This window comes from Schistocerca americana, chromosome X (genome assembly GCF_021461395.2).
Source record: "Schistocerca americana isolate TAMUIC-IGC-003095 chromosome X, iqSchAmer2.1, whole genome shotgun sequence".
Classification (NCBI taxonomy): Eukaryota; Metazoa; Arthropoda; class Insecta; order Orthoptera; family Acrididae; genus Schistocerca; species Schistocerca americana.
Window position 1 is genome coordinate 127,007,495 of NC_060130.1, and position 22,964 is coordinate 127,030,458.

Here is a 22,964-nt window from a genome sequence, read left to right on the forward strand (position 1 = left end):
CATAGTGCTCAGAGCCATTTGAACCATTTGAATTCTTGTTGTCTTACAAAGGCGTTGCCGACCGCAGCGCTGTATCCTGCCTGTTAACATATCTCTGTATTTGAATACGCATGCCTGCACCAGTTTCTTTGGCGCTTCAGTGTAAATGTACCAAAGGTTTGCAGAGTCCCAGAGAGAGCGCAGCTTGTGTCCCTAACAGCTGACTAAATTGAACTGCTTGCCAGTGACGTAGCTGTGTTCAGAGTGGTACCAGAAACGCCTCGCAGAAGTTGTGTGAAGAAATCCTGTGTTTCCGAAGTGAAACAGGTAATAATCCTTTTCAGCTTTCTTGATGTTGTTCTGGTACTCTGTTGCATAAGTTATGCACAGAATACACGCGCAATAGCCTTTAATTCTTCATTGGATTTTGAAAGGCTGGCTTGCAATGTACCATACAGCATCCAGATATTTTGCAAATGTGATGTGCGCTGTCATCTGTTGACTTCACTTGGAATCATTGTTTCTGTACGAAAGAACCTGCATATAACGTCCCCAAAGAGTACGTGCGTTCTCCTTAGGGTTGCTGCGTTGATTTGGAGGAGGGGACTAAACAGCGAGGTTATCAGTCATATCGGATTAGGGATGAATGGGGAAGGAAGTTGGCTTTGCCCTTTCAAAGGAACCATCCCGGCATTTGCCTGAAGTGATTTAGGGAGATCACGGGAAATCGAAATGAGATGGCGGGACGTGGGTTTGAACTGTTGTGCTACTGATTGGGAGTCCAGTGTGCTAACCACTGCGCCACCTCGCTCGGTCTCTCTTTAAGGCACAGCTGAAAATTTGTACTTCTTGAGTGCGTTGTGGAGTCCAAAAGACAGGTTTTGTTCCTGAATGACTTCAAACTAAATACGAAAACCGTACAGGACGCTCACCTAAACTTAGGAGCTGTTCAGTGGGGCAGACAACGAACTGAAAATGGATAAAGCAAGTAAAAGTTGCCGCTGCTTTGGATTCGAAGGAGTCTGCTTTAAGGAAAAGACTGAAAGCTGTGAGCAGAAAACATAGATTTTGGCGTTTCCAGAGGACTGGATCCAGTCCATTAAGTGTGAGAGATGGTGGCACGAATAGTGTTCTTCTTTTGAGGGTGATACTGCGTTCATTTGTGATATTTGCTAAATACGTAATCTTTGGGCATGTTTTGCGTACTCTTAACCGCAGAAAGAGTGTGCATTTCCGTTTTATTTTCTATTTTTGAGTTCGATAAAAGTGTTGCTGTAGTTTTCTGAACATGTAGATTTGGTGTTAATAATTATAAACGTAAAATAATTTTGTTTTCCTATTGATAATAACCCAGATATTTACGGTTATTCCTAACTGCGCACTCTTAGGCATGATTTCGTTATATACCCACAGGCGCATACATTTATATTTTCTTAAAATCGTGACACACACGATGTTAAGTGTGATCATCAACAGTAGTCAGTATTATTTCTCTGAAGAACTAACCTTCCACAAAACATTTAATTTGTCTGAAATATAATCAAGAAATTCCACACAGCTCAAGTTTTTGAAATGTTTCTATACAAAAACAACATCTTTGACTGAATCAATAAATAATCTGTTCCTTTCATCTGTCCACTGCACTCTTATTAGTGAAAATACTCTTTCTTATTTGTATTGTATCCAGGAACAGGAAAGAAATATTGAACTAGTTTCAGAAGTTCAGAATGGCAGTCCCCTTACTTTCTACCACTAAAATATTTGACCCACCTATCATTACAGGGCACTTTCTCTAGTTCAGAGCTATGCTTCTGCAAAAACTTGTTCACATTTACTCGTACATTCTTCGTCATAGCACTTAACATAACATATTAGAATTCCTTTATCGCTCAGGAGCTTGTAACCTCCCCCTCACTTATCGACCTTAATGACAGTGAAAAATTAAACCGCGTGTACCTAATGGTAATTTTGGAAAAGCAATCGTCACCGAAGTTAACCTGTCGGTAAAGAGGGAGGAAAGGGTTACATCTAAATGAAAGGAAAAATGCAAATGAAACTGGTGGAAATTAATTTTGAAAAGGGGTAAAGTTAATAAAGAAAGTAAATGTGCGGCCGTTACGTTAACAATTAACTAGCGGTAATTAGATATTTGAGATTTGGGGGAAATCACGGTCGCCAGTCCTAAGGACAATTACTATAGTAACTGAGAAAGAAAGGTTATTACACATATAATTAACACTAGAAGCGTGGCAACTGAAGGTTGACACGTGTAGTGTGAAAACTGAAAGTTTGTCAGAAGTAATAAATTTCGCTACACCCTGACTTAATTTAGCAAAAGAATTAATGACCGGAAAATCGAGAGTTAATTTAGTGACTGAAGTTAATAGTGAGCTTTCTTTCTGAAGCACATCGAAATTCAGTAAAATACGGTTAGTCTTGGACTACCTCAACAATCATTTCAAAAACTACTTGAATCTACGCAATTTAGAAATAAGAGATTTAACTTTGAACTTGAATTAAACGATTCTGAACAATTAACAATAGTAAAATTTAGTACGTACCAAGCTGAGCTGCAGTCACAGGTAAGCTAAAATACGGTAACAAAACTCGCACTCTTAATTTGTGCTTGTGTAATCTAACTATTGTAGCCAGCTAATGCTTGAATTGAACTTTGAAATTAAAGCAGTGAAATCTAATTATATTATTTTAATGCTGGCGTTTGAATTTCAACGACACTCGGGTTCATTTCGGAAAAGGAAGGGACCCTGCTTGGCAATGCAATTGGGACAATGAGCAACAAAGGTTCATGCTAAGTTGCTGTAATTTTGCGAGGCAAATGGAACAATTTGAAAAGCTGAGGTCTGCCATACAGTTCTGAAACTTTACGTGCTTTTAGTCTTCCTTGTTGGTTGATTGAAGGTTTGAAGCCGTCGATCGAGGAGGTGGCGACAGTCACTCATTGTCGGCCGTCGCTGTTGCAGAAGCTGGATGTTGGCGCGCCTTCTTCTCGACACGGTCACCAGGCGAAACGGGCTCTTGATGTGCGCCAGCTAATGCTTCCCGTCCGCGACACCATGTCAGAAACTATCATCGCGAGTCGAGCGCAATTACATGCTGCCAAACCCCGAAAGCGCGGCAACTCGCGGGAGCGTCACACAACACCTGCTCCACTCGCTACTCCCGCCAGACTCTCTCTGCCCCCGCTCCACGCGGCAGAGTTAACACTACCAAAGATCCTACACACTTTGATTCTTCACACGACCTATCGACGTAATCGTTCGATAGCAGTTTTCCCTAGGCAAGACCCAGCGTAAAAATACAAATAATATTTACGAAACAAACCAATTATACATCGACATAAGTGCATAAATATATATATATCCAAACAGTAAAGCAATTACAATATATAAAGAGACAGAAATGTCATATCTTGCGGTAACAAAACAAGGAAAAAAATAATAGTACAATAGATGGAAATAGGAGGATATGCATTTCCGGCGTTACACGTGCCCCACATTGTCTGAGGATGTTCGTGTAACGTAAACAGACTCAGAAAATGTCCCAAAAAAGAAACAGCGGGAATGCATATGCTCAAAACATCAACAAAATTTAGCATTCGTCTAATTAAGCATAAATCAATTTTTTAGACCATAATAATTGAGTGGAGACACTCCTAATCTTATTCCACTCTGTCATCTTGCACAAAATAAAACAGGTTGACAACATATTAAAATTCATAGAAAACATAGAAAATGTTTTAGTTATTCTAAAATTGTCAAAATTCCCAACAGTATCAAGAAATGGAATACTATTTACAAAATTAATCAGAGTACATGGTCATAAAAACAGGTAGATCAAAATACGCAAATTAATAATTAATTACATAGAATACACATTTTTACATAACCCTTTCATAATTAATATTCTCGTCATGGGAGTCCATTAAACGCTAAACAAGAAAATAACACACATCAGATCGAAAAAAACATAAATATTGACAGTAGAATTCTTTCAGCTGTCCAGGAAGAAAAACAATTCCGCCTTCCGTACTCGCAAGTACAAAGAATGCCGACAGCGGCCCAAGAGCCAACAGCGACACAAGAGCCGACAGCGGCTCGCCTCGCCAGTATTGTTGCGCCCGCGTGTGCGGCACGCTTGATCTCACTCGCCCTTGTGACGGCGTTTCCAGAACGTCCGTTTCACTGAATTCTTTAGGAAAAACTCACTCCCGAGTAATCTCAAGGAGTCCCTTAATACTATCACAGTGGATAACTCAACACTGTCCATCATCACACATGTACAAGCCTGAAACTTAAAACAGCGTCTAAGTACATCGGCAATGACTAGTAAATCACATATTTATGAAATCTTACAGCTATTTACAAAATCATATTTACATTCCTTAATCTACTGTGACTCAGCTGAAAACTTAAACTAGCAGCTTGGATTTTTCAGTTGATTAGATCATGATTAAATTGATTAAAATGGCAATCTAGCAAATCGTTAAATCTTACACTCTGTTTTACATACTGTATAAATTACCCATTGTGTGGTATTAATCGATCCTAGGTTGGTACAATTTCAAGTCTACAATATTCCGTAAGCATTTGTGTGAGGCATACCAATGACTTTATATGGTCCTTTATAAACAAACTTAAATTTAGAGTTTCATGGTCTATCTCGCTCGATTTCTCATGAGCTTTTACAAGTACTAAGTCTCCGATTGCAAACTTAGCAAAACGCGCTTTAGCGTCATGACGACGTATGCGAGCATCGGCTTTTAGCTTCATTACTTCTCGCAAACGATCTTTTTTCACACCAATACTAATGTTAATCCGTGGAGGGAATTTGATTATCTCTTCCAATTCACTTTCTACACTTTTGTCAATGCCGAAATTCCTCATGTTATGGCAGTTCAAACTCATTCCTACGTCAATGTCATCCGGCCAGTTAACAATGTGTATAGGCTGGTATTGCCTATGCACACCGTCTCCTGCCTCGTCAAAACCAACTACCATTGTTTTATCTAGTGACATACATGTCAAAGTTTTGCTTTCGCAGTTAATCACTGCACGGTACTTTAATAGCCAATCTAACCCGATAATTACTTCCGTAGTTAAGTCTGGCACGACGACAAACTCTTGTTCAAATCGTGCCCCACATATCTCGAAGTTGACAAAAATCTGTTTTGTGACCGGTTTACTGGCCTTCCCAGTAGCACCGATAATTTTCACTCCTGTTACTGGCATAACTACGATGCCAGGTCTGTCTTTCAGTAACTCAAATATTTTCCCAGATACAGCACTCAATTCTGCCCCGGTGTCAATCAACACGTTTAGTTGTAGGTCGTGCATATTAACGGACACTACTATCTGTCTACACTTGTCCTCGACTGTTTCTTTATTTTCCCACAGTAAATCCTCGTCTATATCCAGGTCATTCCAGAAAAAACCATCCGGCTTTGATCCTAAATCCGATTTATCTGGCGGCTTTTTCAGCCTCTGTTCACATACAGTTTTAATTTCAACACGTTTGTCCTGAGGCTTAGTCTGTAGCTTCGCCTCCAATACCGAAACATTTTCCTGTAACTCGTCAACTAGTGAGTGTTGCTTTGCTATCAATTCACTAATCGTCACCTTCGTTGATTCCACTTTGGTCAGATTAATCTCATCCGCCAATCTACCTGGAGAAATGTGCCCAGTAGTATCTGCAATTACTTCCTCTGGATCTGCGCAACCCACACTGCTACCGTCTGACCGTATAACGTCAGCTCTAACCTCGTACACGCTGTAATCTACGTGCTTTTCTACCAATCGTGTCCGGCTATCACTAAAATTTTCGTAATCTTTCTCCTTGATACTCTCGCAATATTTAAACTGGAGGTTTGCGTCGGATGGGTCGGCTACTTCTACCACTACAACTTTCGGTAAAGTCTGCCGGTTAGGGCCAGAACTTTCCGTTACTACTTCAACATTCAATTCCTGCGGGACGAAACACGACGCATCTTGCTCGTGCTCCCCATTAACATCAACTATTTCTAGTAAAGTCTGCCGGTTAGGGCCAGAACTTTCTATCACTTCACAACTACTATCCTCCTGTGGGACGAGACGCGGCAAATCCTGCCCGCGCTCCCTATAAACACTTCTCCCGTACAGGCCCCTATAATCTCTTAGTTCGTCGTATAAGCGACCGAACTGCCGTAACCAGACCTCATCCCTCTCTGCATCCCCTCGCTCAATGACGGACGTGTTATCCGACATCTGATCTTCTCTCAACAATTGCGAATCATTCTTAAACTCAATCTCCAGTTCCGCTGTGGGTATTACAGCTGCCACTTTATAATCGATTTCCGGAACACTACTTAAATTGTTCTCACTGACAGTGAAAGTATTTTCTGCTGCCATGTATACAGCTGATTTACTACTTGTGGGCGCACTCCTTTCTCCTAACACTGGCACACTCTCCCGCCGTTGATTATTCCATACGGAATTTTCATAACGACGACACCTGGGTTTTCTCCTGTTATTGGGCCGCCAAAATTTCTCCACGCCCGGTCGGCCCCTCACCGGCGCGGCTAATGGTTTCCCTGTCTCGTCCCAGCAGATACGCTCCCCGGATACTGCTGAGGCGGCTGGTCACACCCTCTGGCGTTATTACTATTCTGCGCAGCCCGTATCACGCTAGTATGATACTGGTTTCCGTCATTCCGGTTATTATTTGCATTGTACCGATTGTTATTACGGTCCGAACCATTACTGTCATTGCTGCGGTATGCATTATTCCCATGGTTATCGTTGTTATGGTTGGGGTGGTACCCGTTGTTGTTACCACGGCCTCTACCACTGTCGCGATTATTGCGCCAATTGTCCTCGTCCTCAACTCTTTCCAGGAAGTCATTGATTGTCCTGTAATTGCTTCCTACGTAGCGTTTTGTATCATCTGGAAGCTTCTTGTAGAGTTCCCAGACTATTTCGGATTCCGTGCGGCGATCACGCAAATATTCCAACTTGCGGATCCAGCCCTCACAAAACTCCCTCATCGAACCGCGCGAATTCGCATCGAAAGGCCTCGATACGACAAATTCGCGCCAGACACTTTGCTGTTTTTGCTCTGACCAGTATTCAGCCAGAAACAAATTTTTAAACTCGTCAAAAGTCAGGTTCGTAATGTCGAGGTTTAAGCCCCAACGCTTGGCATCGCCAGCCAGCACATCAATAACCGCATTAATTTTTCTCTCATTAGTCCATGATCTGGGTAAAACTCTTTCACAATTCTTAATGAAATCCGTCGCGTGTATACCGCCTTTTTTCAAGGGGTCGAACCGCTCCTCTTTCGTCAACAATTCCGAACTATGTGCACAGATTGGCACATAGCTCTGTTTTTCATCAAATTTCTTTTCTAATTCCGACACTCTCGTAATTACTTGGCAAGTGGTTGTCGCAAGCGTTTCCACTTCCCTCTTTTTCTCTTCGCAGGTATTAGCCTGCTCCCTCACTTTAGTGTCTGCTTCGGACACTAAAGCCTTTAAAGTTTCCACCTTCTGTTGATCCTCTTTTTTCACTAATTGAATTTGTTCCGTCACCTTATTCTCGATGATCGGAGCAACTGCTTCTCCTACACTTTTCTCGATTCTGCTAATTTCGGAATCAAAGCGAGTATTTATGCTCGCAATTTCCGCCTGAACGCCTATCATTTCCTGTTTAAGATTACCGATTTCGGTATTAATTACAACAATATCTTCTTTGATTTTATCAACTTTTGTATTAACAACTCCAACATTGTTGTTAACAACATTAATAGCTTTGTTCTGATTGTCTAGCTTTCGTTCAATTTTTTCATACTGAGCTTCTTGCTTGGCAGACAGAGCTATAATTTCTGCCGATTGACTCTTGATTTCATTAATCAAAACATTCAATAAATCAGTTAAATTCCCGGAGACTACCGGTTTTACTTCCGTAGCTGGTTCCTCTATACATGTTCCCCCGTATTCATCATCAAGGGGTACAGATTTGATTTTCGCTTCCGATTCCGAAACATTTTCTAAAGTTTGGAATTCCATTTCTGCTCTTTGTTGCGTTTCGGCGGTCGCGTCTTTCATGCTAGCCGCCTGCCCCTGAACAATGGGTACCGCGGTGCGCGTTTCCCACTGTTCGACCGATTGTTCCGTATCCAAGTCTACCAAATTTTGGTAATTGTTGCCTTCACTCATTTTAATAATTTTCAATATAAATGACAAATCTCAAATGTAATTAGGATTACTCCCACTACTTATTCTCGCTGACGTAACGGCCTGTACGTAACCAGTACTTTGTTACGAGATTTGCACAATGCCAAATTCGTGTCCAGAACAACCTCAAAACCGAAGATTGTCCTGTCACCAGGTCGCCACGTGTAACCTCCCCCTCACTTACCGACCTTAATGACAGTGAAAAATGAAACCGCGTGTACCTAATGGGAGTTTTGGAAAAGCAATCGTCACCGAAGTTAACCTGTCGGTAAAGAGGGAGGAAAGGGTTACATCTTAATGAAAGGAAAAATGCAAATGAAACTGGTGGAAATTAATTTTGAAAAGGGGTAAAGTTAATAAAGAAAGTAAATGTGCGGCCGTTACGTTAACAATTAACTAGCGGTAATTAGATATTTGAGATTTGGGGGAAATCACGGTCGCCAGTCCTAAGGACAATTACTATAGTAACTGAAAAAGAAAGGTTATTACACATATAATTAACACTAGAAGCGTGGCAACTGAAGGTTGACACGTGTAGTGTGAAAACTGAAAGTTTGTCAGAAGTAATAAATTTCGCTACACCCTGACTTAATTTAGCAAAAGAATTAATGACCGGAAAATCGAGAGTTAATTTAGTGACTGAAGTTAATAGTGAGCTTTCTTTCTGAAGCACATCGAAATTCAGTAAAATACGGTTAGTCTTGGACTACCTCAACAATCATTTCAAAAACTACTTGAATCTACGCAATTTAGAAATAAGAGATTTAACTTTGAACTTGAATTAAACGATTCTGAACAATTAACAATAGTAAAATTTAGTACGTACCAAGCTGAGCTGCAGTCACAGGTAAGCTAAAATACGGTAACAAAACTCGCACTCTTAAGTTGTGCTTGTGTAATCTAACTATTGTAGCCAGCTAATGCTTGAATTGAACTTTGAAATTAAAGCAGTGAAATCTAATTATATTATTTTAATGCTGGCGTTTGAATTTCAACGACACTCGGGTTCATTTCGGAAAAGGAAGGGACCCTGCTTGGCAATGCAATTGGGACAATGAGCAACAAAGGTTCATGCTAAGTTGCTGTAATTTTGCGAGGCAAATGGAACAATTTGAAAAGCTGAGGTCTGCCATACAGTTCTGAAACTTTACGTGCTTTTAGTCTTCCTTGTTGGTTGATTGAAGGTTTGAAGCCGTCGATCGAGGAGGTGGCGACAGTCACTCATTGTCGGCCGTCGCTGTTGCAGAAGCTGGATGTTGGCGCGCCTTCTTCTCGACACGGTCACCAGGCGAAACGGGCTCTTGATGTGCGCCAGCTAATGCTTCCCGTCCGCGACACCATGTCAGAAACTATCATCGCGAGTCGAGCGCAATTACATGCTGCCAAACCCCGAAAGCGCGGCAACTCGCGGGAGCGTCACACAACACCTGCTCCACTCGCTACTCCCGCCAGACTCTCTCTGCCCCCGCTCCACGCGGCAGAGTTAACACTACCAAAGATCCTACACACTTTGATTCTTCACACGACCTATCGACGTAATCGTTCGATAGCAGTTTTCCCTAGGCAAGACCCAGCGTAAAAATACAAATAATATTTACGAAACAAACCAATTATATATCGACATAAGTGCATAAATATATATATATCCAAACAGTAAAGCAATTACAATATATAAAGAGACAGAAATGTCATATCTTGCGGTAACAAAACAAGGAAAAAAATAATAGTACAATAGATGGAAATAGGAGGATATGCATTTCCGGCGTTACAAACTGTACTCACTTTTGCACATAATCCATGTATACTTTATTATTTAAATGTAACTAGCTAAGACATTTGAGTTCTGAAAATGGGACACACCATTTATCTAAATAATCCAGATATTCACCATGCAACGATACAGCCTCCTGCGTAAAACTGAACTCCTGTACCAATGCACTCCTCCCTAGAATTTTTCAATGTTTCTTCGTCTTTTGTGACAGGAATTTAATCTCCAATCTGTTCTTAAGGAAATAACACACATCAGTTAATATTGCAGTCATCTCTACAATGGATATTTGTTCACTTTCAGCTTTTTTATGCCATGATCAAACAACAGACGTCATTGAATGTTCATGATATAAATAAGCCCTACTCAAACGTTTTCAAATAACATGTTTAGAAAATTAGGAGCACTGGATATTGTCAAAAAGCTAGACTGCATTGTACACTTCATTTATTCCGTCAAGTATAGGGAGCAGATATAACCATCGGGGTTTGCTGTGATTAAGAAGGTGTTTGACAATAATTTCTACAAATTCACACTAATGCTTGATTTCTTTAGTCCTTACTGTATATGTAGAAAAGTGATTGTGCACCCCTAAAACAACACACTATAAATTCGAAATTAAACTATCTGCCCACGCTTAATGGCATTGTTAAGAATGTGAACTGGGCAACCCACTTCAACTAAAATTTCATTAATATACAATTTCAATTTGATGAATACATTTTTAGCCTCTGGTCGACTTATGCTGCCAAAATTTGTGTTCGTACTCCTAACCCTATTAAAGTACGTATCTCGAACATGATATGATACTGTTTCATCACTTCCTTCTGAAATAGTTTCAATTTCGACTGCCTTTGTCTGCATACTGCCACCTCTAAGGTGAAAATATTGTATTAAAATAGGAATGACTTTTTGGTAACCATGATTATTGCTGTCCGTACTAACCTCAAAACTAGAAATTTCTTCAAGACATTGTATCGTCACGTCAGCAGGATGTAGTGGAAGCACATTGTTAACGCTGAATTCGATGTTTGTTCTCCAGCACGAAACTTTCTTCGCAATATCAAAATCGTTGTATACTTTTCTATTTAGTTTAGACATACAGTCCATGGATTTCTATGATGCACGAAGAGAACTAAAAAGTGTAAGCGATGATTCTGCAGCGCTAACTCGATATTCTGACTGTGTGGATTGAGCAAAGGAATCTTTAATATGTGAAGCATCGGCAGAATTTTGGGAAGTTTAATGTTTCTTAGAAGACAGGTGTACTTACAAATCTTGCGCACCACAAGAGAAAAGTTCCTCTTATGAACATAATGCTAATCAACCAAAAGCATCCAGTATAAACTGAAACTCTTTAAATAATAAACATAGCAATATGCCGGTCCAAGTCAAACACAAATGATTAAGAAGAAAAATAACCTATTATATAACCATACATTTGTGTGTAACAGAGACTATTTCTGGAGAACGAATAAGGCATTGTGCTTCGTGTGCCCTTCTTCCTGCCTTGAAAACGTATTTTAACGGCAATGCATCACTGAGCTTTCATTTCCGTTTCGGCACTGCTAATTAACTGTTAACTTTCCACTTCCTTATTCTTCAACAGCCAAAATGCAAATGGAAGAGTGAGAATAAAGCATCGATTTGCTTTGCTGCAGAGTGCAAATGCTGTGTTGTCGCATCCCTCGTTCTATGTTGTATACTCTTTGACTGTAACTGGTGTAGCCACGTTGCCATAGCGAGTTGCAATTGCGCCTAATAACCAATTACTCGTTTCTACTATCGTAGTTGACACTTGATTTTCTAACGATCACTACATCTTTCTAAAAATGTCTTCTGACAATGTCATCTTTCGACTAGAAACTGCTCAAAATTCCAGCCAGACGTCGGACAAGTGAAACAAACACTCCAATGCACCTTGAATGGTAGCTGCATTGCGGCTCTTAAGCGACTCTGATGCGATTTACCTCGCTCTGCGTGTTGGTTCATAGTTAATAAAGTCAGATTCAGACCAGCAGTTTGTGCAAAGGTGACTGAAGCAGTGGAGCATCACTGTCTATACAACCACGGTTTGTGGTTGTATAGAGAGTATTCAAACAAAATTGCTGAGGGAAAGGCATAGGAAGCTGTAGGTAAGGAAACGGATATGAGTGGAAAGTAAGTGTATTGTCATCTCATTAGTGTCACTGTTCATGTGAAATCCTGGAAAATGTACAGCAGCTTTCACTTATCTCTAGATACAATATTGTTCACTATGAACTGATCTTTATTAGAACGACAACAACCCTTTGTTGGCCGCCACACTTATTGTGCGGTGTGAACGGACAGAGTTATAGTTAAACGCCTGCGAGCGAATTTTGGGTTGCATCACGGTGGACTGGTTATCTTACCGGTGTACCACGCGAATAGTTAGACTAGGGGAGAATAGGAGTCCTTGACTTCAAGGCGTAGGGAGAGTTTGATTGGCGAAGGTCAATCCAGATAGAACGAGACTTATCTTATTTGTCAGCAGCGAGCGTTGCAGACAGCATTCATCCCAGCTTACTGTATTGTGTGCTACAGCTATTGTGAGTCCCGTATTTCCTCCACAACAGTACACTTCACTGCATTTCACACGCAACAGCCTCGACCATACCTAGCAACATTCTAATGGATGGTTATTCAAGTTGAGTAGGCGCAGCTCTCAGCCATTCTGCCAAGTCAATAACAATCTTAAACTTTGTATAGAAATTTCATTAGCGAATCCTATCCTTGAGAGGTAACTTCACATTCCGAAAGGAACCCAGAAATAATTTGTTCAGTTCATAACTGAAAGTGCCATTGTGATTTCTCAGAATTTTTCCAAAATAAATAATAATTTTCGTTAGTTTAATGTGTTTCTTACACTAACTAGCACTACTCCAGTACCCAAGTATCCCACTAGTTACATAAGAAATTTCGTGAATTTTTGTGTCATTTCCGTACAGCGGACGACTCCAGAAGATATTTATTGCTGAAAGTTTTACAAGCATTTCTCTTTAGAACATTAGGAGCGTCTGTCTGACTTCTGCAGTAGTGTGGGGGTGGAAATTGCATCTTGCAGGAGCCACAGGGTAAAGGGTACATCTCAGATTAATCCGTTGCGCAGAATGACAGAATAGCACTCACGCCACTCACAGAAAATGGCGACCCTGCCAGGATAGGTAAAATAGGTAAGCTACCAGGATAGGAAAGTGTCAGGATAGTTAGGTGCATCAGTAGCACTTTGAAGAATTTTCTTTCATGTATTAAATAGCTATTTGCAAAGATTGGGATCAGAATAGATACAGGTAATGAAGAAAGCAGAATTGTAGGAAAAAGGGCGTGTGTTATTGTGTTGGAAAATTTTGCATTTTTTTACAATTTTTGGGTAGCTGTTAGGGCATAGGATTTTCAGGTAATAGCCACAGACGCAGAGTGACGCAGAGACGCAGTGTGACGCAGCATCATATAAGTTAGAATTAAGAAATAACATTTTTATCCCTTTGCAAGCTCACAGAGACTGTAGCAGAACAGACAGAACATTAGCCAAGACGTCACGACGTTGTTGTTGTTGTTGTTGGTTCAAACAACTGGTAACTGATCGTATAGTTTTGTAGATAGGGTTGTGGTGTGTTGAAAGAATTTCCATGTTAACGAGAGCAGAAGCCAAAAGGTTATGTGAGAAACAGCAAGTAGACAAGATGGGGGAGAATCAACCAGATAGACAGCAAGTAAACAAGCTTATTGAGAATAGGACAGAAAGTGAACCTGAGAACAGGACAGACGGTGAATCAGAGAATAGGACAGTCGGGGAGCTGCCGAATCAGCAGGCTCAGTTAGACTGGGATAAAATTAAGACAGATCAGATAGATGGGAATCGAAGGGACGAGAATATCGAATTTCCAGAATATGAAATCCCAGTTAAGGCACATTCTGAGCCAGAAATAGATAGCCCACGTAGGAAATGTCAAAGATTTGAAGCGAAACGAGCACAGGAAACGCGTTTGTTTGCCACATATTCAGGGACAGAATACGTGTCAATCTAGATAGAACGAGAGTTATCTTATTTGTCAGCGGCATGCGGCGCAGACAGCAGTCACCGCAGCTTACGGTATTGTGCGCTACAGCTATTGCGAGCCCCTATTTCCTCCACAACAATACACTTCACTGCATTTCACACTCGACAGCCTCGACCGTACCTAACAACATTCTAATAGATAATTATTCAAGTTGAGTAGGAGTGGCCCTCAGCCATTCGGCCAAGTCAATAACAATCTTCAACTTTGTATAGAAATTGCGTTAGCGAATCCTATCCTTGAGAGGGAACTTCACATTCCGAAAAGAACCCGGAAATAATTTGTTCAGTTCATAACTAAAAGTGCCATTGTGATTTCTCAGAATTTTTCCAAAATAAATAATAATTTTCGTTAGTTTAATGTTTTTCTTACACTACCTAGCACTACTCCAATACACAAGTATCCCACTAGTTACGTAAGAAATTCTGTGAATTTTTGTGTCATTTCCTTATAGCGGACGACTCCAGAAGATATTTATTGCTGAAAGTTTTTCAGGCATTTCTCTTTTGAACGTTAGGAGCGTCTGTCTGACTTCTGTAGTATTGTGGGGGTGGAAATTGCATCTTGCAGGAGCCACAGGGTAAAGGGTACATATCAGATTAATCCGTTGCGCAGAATGACAGAATAGCACTCACGCCGCTCAGAACCCTATCAAGTGCCTGCGCAGTGAATAACTGTTTATATTTTCATTTAATTATCACTAACATAGTAGCTCCAGTGCCAAAGTAAATTAACATTCAGTGTCAAGAAATGCTGTGATAAATGTTTTTGTATACGAAGCAATCAAAAAGTATCGGTTCTAAGGCCGTACAGTTCAGAATCGGTATGCCAATCAGGCAAAATGTCAGGAGCATTGAGGCAATCACACCATCGACGCACCAGGTTGAAGAATTTCGTTTGGTAAAACACCATATCCTGATACGTGAAGAAGTCCGTAACTGCCTGCTGCACATTCTTGTTCGTCAGGAATCGTCTACCGTTCAAGGCCTTTTTTAAGAGACCAAAGGCGAGACAATAGCATGGTAAGAGATCAGGACTATAGCGCTGTTGGAGTGTATTTCACTTGAGTTGTCCGTAATGGATGAGGCTGTTCTCTCAGATTCACCGGCGTCTTATGTAGAATCGTGACCAGCACCCTTCCATAACCGTGGCTTTCGACAGACATTTTTACACATTTTTCATTATCCGATGGATGTCTACCGATGTTCGTCCTTCAGCAGGCAAGAAAACAGTAACAGCACGTTGTCCTGTTTGGACGCATTTGGTAATAACGTCGCCATAGTTCACATTTGCGGATTTACCGCACGTACGTTGGAAAGTCACGAATGTCATCCGCATCGGAGTTGCGCTACGTTGCGTATACGCTGCAGCAACGCTCTCAGATGGAAACTTTCTGATCACCTCCTATAATTGTTGGGCATTATGTGTGTCATCAACGGGAGTGAGGTCAGCTACTTGCATTATGTGTCTGATACGATCCCAGTGAAAGCCATAATCAGTTACTAAATATGCTTTTTCATCTCCGTTTCTGTTGAAGTTTTGCAGCACGCGCACAGCTTTCACGATTCTGGTCACTGTCGACATTTTTCTCAAGCTACAGCATTATGTAAAATTTGGAACTTTTCGGTTATCACGCCGAATGCACACGATCCCTGCTCAATCTGTAGTTGAAAATCCACGTTGCGTCGTTCAATCTTTTTTGAGGTTATGGTCACATGAGGTTTTTCTTAAGAGGAAATGCTTCATCAGCAACAAAATTAAATGTGAACCTTGATCTTGTAATGTCGTGAGTTAATGCATAAGGTTCAGGCAAGTCGAGAGTTCCTAGTTGTTTGCTGCGATTCAGTTTGAAGCTTTGAAAATTGCACGTCACTGTTTCTTTCCGGATATCCTGCATCAATCGCAATGAAATTTCCATCAGGAAAGGCTGTAGTTATCATCACGTTTCAATGACAGTGAGATTTCTTGATCTAATTTTAGGAACGGTTGATTAACACGGTATATTAAATGCTGTACACATCCCACCTGCAAACCATGAAAAATTCATACAAAGCGGCTTGGCCTGAAGAAAGCGGACTACATACTTCCTAACTGTGGATTCCCGATACTTACTGATCGACCAGTCTTAACGCACAGGGCCATTAACTCAGTTAACCAGATCTCATAACCATGAACGAAAAATTGGAAACTTCGCTTCTTTATAACGGTGCTGTCTGGGTCAAGAAAAAGATGCAAAGCATAGTCGTTGCCGTTACGGGCAGTAAAATTATCATAATTTTTACTCGTTGTAATAAAACATAAAATAAGTATGTCAGTCGTAAGCGGAAACGACATGTTTAACAATTACATGAAGGCTGTGGACCCAGACGACACCTAGCTACGCCCTTAGTGTGGCACTCATGAAATTTCCAAACTTGATATTTAAGACAAAATTTCTCTAGAGCTGCCTGTTGATGGAATTCTCCGATCATTCCCTCAGTCGTATACAATAGACGCCGGCCGCGGCGATCTAGTGGTTCTAAGCGCGCAGTCCGGAACCGCCCGACTGCTACGGTCGCAGGTTCGAATCCTGCCTCGGGCATGGATGTGTGTGATGTCCTTAGATTAGTTAGGTTTAAGTAGTTCTAAGTTCTAGGGGACTGATGACCACAGATGTTAAGTCCCATAGTGCTCAGAGCCATACAATAGACTTTCGAAAAATGTCACGTAATGAATCAGGAGGAATACAACAATGCTCGTTCGAATGTCTTGCACCTGTAGCTCATTTTGTTGTTGTTGTGGTCTTCAGTCCGAAGATGGTTTGATGCAGTTCTGCACGCTAGTCTGTTCTGTGCAGGCCCCTTCATCTTTGCATGACTACAGCAACACACATGCACTTGAACCTACCTTATCTCCCTCTACAATTATTAGCACTCACAGTTCCTTACACTGCCAAACTTAAGATTTCCTCACGCCTCAGAATATGTCCTGCCAACCGATCCCTTCTTTTAGTCAAGCTTTGTTGCAATTGTTTTTAGTCAATTCGATTCAGTACCTCCTCAGCAGTTACTCGATTAACCCGTGTAATATTCAGCACTCTCCTGTAGCACCATATTTCTCTTCTTGTACACGCTGTCTGTCGTCTGCAATTCACTTCAGTATAAGGTTACACCCCATATACATATCCTTCCTGAGATTTATATTTATATTCGATGTTAAAAAAGTACTCTTTTTGAGAAACTCTTTCCTCGTATTGCCAGTTTGCATTTATAGCCCCTCTACTTCAGCCATCGTCAGTTGTTTTGCTGCCAAAATATCAAAACTGATCTACTACTTCTAGAGCGTCGGTTTCTAATCTAATTTTATCAGTATCACCTATGTAACTCGTCTGCATTTATTTTCGTTCATGTTCATGTTATAAATTCTTTTCAAGACACTGTCAATTCCATTCAGCTACTCTTCCAAGAACTTTGCTGTCTCTGACAGAATTACGAGGGGCGTTCAATGAGTAATGCAATACATTCGCCTTCTGAAAGCAGGTTTGTTTTATTCAGGACTGAGGTAGTAAAAATCGTGGGATACCTACTGATATCGTGTTGCACATCCTTTTGCATGGCGTAGTGCACCCACTGGACGTGGCATGGACTCAACAAGTCGTTGGAAGTCCCCTGCACAAATATTGAGCCATTCTGCCTCTATACCTGTCCATAACAACAAAAGTATTGCCGGTGCAAAATTTGTGCATGAACTGAAAATGGTTCAAATGGCTCTGAGCACTATGGGACTCAACTGCTGAGGTTATTAGTCCCCTAGAACTTAGAACTAGTTAAACCTAACTAACCTAAGGACATCACAAACATCCATGCCCGAGGCAGGATTCGAACCTGCGACCGTAGCGGTCTTGCGGTTCCAGACTGCAGCGCCTTTAACCGCACGGCCACTTCGGCCGGCTGCATGAACTGATTTCTCGATCATGTCTCATGAATATTCGATGAGATTCACGGTGGGTGATGTAGGTGGCCAAATCATCTTCTCAAATTGTCCAGAATGTTCTTTGAACCAATTGCGATAAATAGTGGCCAGGTGACATGGCGCATTGTCATCCACAAATATTCTATCGTTGAAAAGTCAAATGGCTCTGAGCACTATGGGACTTAACATCTATGGTCATCAGTCCCCTAGAACTTAGAACTACTTAAACCTAACTAACCTAAGGACATCACACAACACCCAGCCATCACGAGGCAGAGAAAATCCCTGACCCCGCCGGGAATCGAACCCGGGAACCCGGGCGTGGGAAGCGAGAACGCTACCGCTATCGTTGAAAAGCTGCAGATAATCTCCAAGTAGCGGAATACAAGCATTTCCAGCCAATGATCCGTTCAGTTGGCCCAGACGACTCAGCCCATTCCACGTAAACACAGCCTACACAACTATGAAACCACCATCAGATTGCATACTGTCTCGTTGACAACTTGGTTTTATGGCGTCGTGGACTCTGCGCCACATTCGAACCATACTATAAGCTCTTACCAACTGAAATCGGGATTCATCAGACCAGCTCATGGTCACGAGCCTGGGAGAGGCGCTGCAGGCGGTGTCGTGTTGTTAGTAAAGACACTTGCGTCGGTCGTCTGCAAATTAACGCCGTATTTCGCTGCATTGCCCTAACGGATACGTTCGTCATACGCCCCACATTAAATTCTGCAGTTATTTCACTCAGTGTTTCTTATCTGTTACAACCGGCTGGTCCACGCCGCCGCTGCTGCTCTCTGTCGTTATGTGAAGGCTGTCAGAGTAACAGGGCAACATCGTTTCAGCGCATTCTGTTAGTGCAGTTTGCATACATCAGGGGCAGGTATGCACTCAGGGGCAAACCTAGTGTTCTCCTTTCATTGACAGGTCATTAACCTATTGTTCTTTTTTGATTGACGGGTCCTTAACCTATTGTTCTGTTAAAAGGATCCTTCCTTTTCATTGACAGGTCCATAATCTATTGTTCCCACACCCCCTTCACATCCTGCCCCCTCAGGAAACCTCCCTCCATGCTGCTACAGGTACACTTTCAGGTTTGAGATATTGAAATAGCCCTCTCACTCTTATCAATTTGAGTGACTACTTTCAAATTCTGAAATTGGCATTGGTAAAATACAGGGAGCGAAAGGATATTTACAATTTTTAAAGAAACCAGATGGCAGTTATAAGAGTCGAGGGGCATGAAAGGGAAGCAGTGGTTGGGAAGGGAGTGAGACAAGGTTGTAGCCTATCCCCGTTGTTATTCAATCTTTGTATTGAGCAAGCAGTGAAGGAAACAAAAGAAAAATTCGGAGTAGAAACTAAAATCCATGGATAAGAGAGACAGCAAAGGACCTGTAAGAGCAGCTGAACGGAATGGATAGTGTCTTGAAAGGAGGATATAAGCTGAACATCTACAAAAGCAAAACGATGATAATGGAATGTAGTCGAATTAAATCGGGTGATTCTGAGGGTATTATATTAGGAAATGAGACGCTAGAAGTAGTAAATGAGTTTTGCTATTTGGGGAGCCAAATAACTGATGATGGTCGAAGTAGAGACGATATAAAATGTAGACTGGCAATGGCAAGGAAAGCGTTTCTGAAGAAAAGAAATTTGTTAACATCGAGTATAGATTTAAGTGTCAGGAAGTCTTTTCTGAAAGTATTTGTATGGAATGTAGCCATGCATGGAAGTGAAATGTGGACGATAAATAGTTTAGACAAGAAGAGAATAGAAGCTTTCGAAATGTGGTGCTACAGAAGAATGCTGCAAATTAGATGGATAGATCACATAACTAAAGAGGAGGTATTGAATAGAATTGGGGAGAAGAGGAGTTTGTGGCACAACTTGACAGGAAGAAGGGATCGGTTGGTAGGACATATTCTGAGGCATCAAGGGATCACGCGTTTAGTATTGGAAGGCAGCGCGGAGGGTAAAAATCGAAGAGGGAGACAAGGAGATGAATACACTAAACAGATTCAGAAGGATATAGGTTGCAGTAAGTACTTTGAAATGAAGAAGCTTGCACAAAATAGAGTAGCTTGGAGAGCTGCATCAAACCAGTCTCTGGACTGTAGACCACAACAACAACAACTTAATTAAATTAATCAATTAATTAACCTTTCCCCCTATGGTAAACTCCCCCTCCTCCTACTCTCCCTCCCAGAAATTGGCGGGAAAAAGACGGCTACCTCCATTAACCTAAGAAAATAGTGGAAAAATAGGTCACTTGGGCTACCTCCACTAACCTAAGTTATCCTACCACCACCTCTTCCTAGGAATTGGCTGGGAAGGACTCAGCCTGTGCTGGATAGGATGGACATGGGTCTTTATTTTCAGTCTTTATTTAAACAATTTGAGGCCATACCTCCATCCAGTGTATCCACCATGAGGTTCGGAGTCCAACTGACCTAGTAAACAGTACTGCTACCAGAGTGCACTTTCATCCCATGGCGGTCTGGGAGAAAAATGGCGGGAAAAAGACTCAACCCAACCTGTGCTGGGCTGCTGGAGAGAGGAAGGAGTGTATTTATTTTGGAACAGGTTATTTATGGACGGATTTCACGTAATTTATTACTCTGATACAAAACACATGCTCTGATGTGCTTCAGGTCGCGATTCACAGCCTACACACCTGCAATCTACTCGTAAATCATCGAAATAATGTAGTACACAGATGTACAAGCACACAAAGAACTCGGAAATTGTCAAAATAATGCATATATAATTCTCTGCAAACGCGCTTGCTTATAGTAAACTGTCGAAATAATGCACTGAACAGCCTGCAGAACTGCAAACTACTCGTAAATCACCGAAATAATGCAGTTCACTGATGTGTAGACACATTCACTAATTATAAACTGTCTAAATAATGCATACAATTTATTTAGGGGTGGATTTCACCTACTTTATTTTTTACATTGATAGAAAACACTCTCCCTGGCGTGCTTGAGGTAGCACTAAATAGTCTACAGACCTGCAAACTACTCGTAAATCACCGAAATAATGCAGTACATTGATGTGCAGAGACGGAAACAACTCGTAAATTGTCAAAATAATGCATGTGAAAGGCTCTGCAAACACGATTGCTACTTGTCAACTGTCGAAATCATGCAGCCTACCGACCTGTTCACAAAGTAATGCGACAGACACGAAGACAACTCGTGAATCACCGAAATAATGCATATATAACACTCTACCAACATGCTCACAACGCTTAAACAGCAGAAAATAATACACTGCACAAACATTCAGGGCACGTAAAAAAACGCTTTCGAACTATTGTCAACCACGATGTATCAGCAAACTGCTCTGCTACAGAACTCCAAGACGCACACACTGGGCGGCGCGCTCATTTCAGCACTATACACGACACGCCTCAAGGTATATGTTTTTACCATTGCTGGCACGATACCATTCTACCTATGGTTACTGACGCCACAGGTCGCACTATAGAAATATGTTCCATAATAACATCGACTGCTTTCTCCCTAGCAATCCTTCCGGGACATGCGAGGTGCATCTAGCTGTGCACGCATGCTTACCCGCCCAGCATGGCTGACGCATCACCATGAAATGCACGTGTGGCGACTCACCATCGAAAAGGTTCTCAGTGTTATACTGGTGTCACATGGCTATGTTAAAAAAGAGCCAAGTCGACCTCTCGGAAATTGTATAGTGTCCCAGAAATAGTTAATGGTCGATTTTGTAGGAGCTTTTGTGATCTCTCAGCTTGTCTACATAGAAATACTTGTTCTAACAGAACCTGTTTACGAAAACAGCGCAGAATAACGCTGAATGCATTCCTCCTGATGGTTCTAATGTGGCACACCATATATCACATGTTACTCTTCCAGGAAATCGTTAAGTCTTGCCTTCAACAAACATCTCCAAAACGCAAAAGCTCTCACCGCAATGTAGAGGCTCCTACATCCCGGCACAAAGGATGTCTTGTGAATGAATGGAGCATTATGATTGGCTCTTATTAAATTTAGCTGCCGAGTTACTGATGCCGCCGATGTGGATGCACTGTCCGCCTTTCTTTTTCTTTCTGCAGATGAGGCATTCAGTGGCAAAAAAATCTATTTTGTGCAGATCACCATATTGCACCGACAATTAAACCCTGCAAAGTGACCTACATATCGTCAAACACGCGAAGACTCTTACTCAATTACACTGTTCTGCCACTGAGGACAGCCAGCAATATATCACTGCATATCGCGTCAATGTAGTAAACATACAATTCGTATCTGGCGCCATACAAAATCGCCCATTCGTATAGCCATCGGCTGCCAGACACTCGTACATATACCAAGAAGACAGACAGCATAAACACATGCACCATAAGTGTACCCCTTGCTGCAGTAGATATTTCCCACGAGGTAGGGCAGTCATCCACTCCCGATACGTGACCAGAGCGCCCTCAGTGGACTGAAGTCACTCTGAGAACTGTTCTACAAATTCGGGGTCGGCGCCCCTCGGCACAAAAGCGTTACCGCTTCCGACCCCGACCTTGCTTGGTTGCTTGCTTTTCTACGCCCATGTCCAGACTCTGGGATTACAAGAACATATGTAATTTCACATGGTTCGCCAGAATATCATGGCATTTTCGCGATACTCCTCGATATGAAGCACATAGCAATATCGCTTGCACAGCAGTATTTCTCGAGCAACATAATTCTGAAGATACAGAGGGGAGATTATTTCTCTAGAAACCCGTAACTTTAACGAGGTGCATCGTGTTGTAAACCACTGAGTAACTAGGAACTTATCCTGTCTGCGAAGACCTTTACATAAAAACTCGTAAAAAAGAATTTGAGGAAACTGATATATCCACATGCAAATACCGATGTCGGTGATTTAACGGATTCCAAATCATCCTTATAATTTACAAAGACAAGTAAGGTGTATCTGA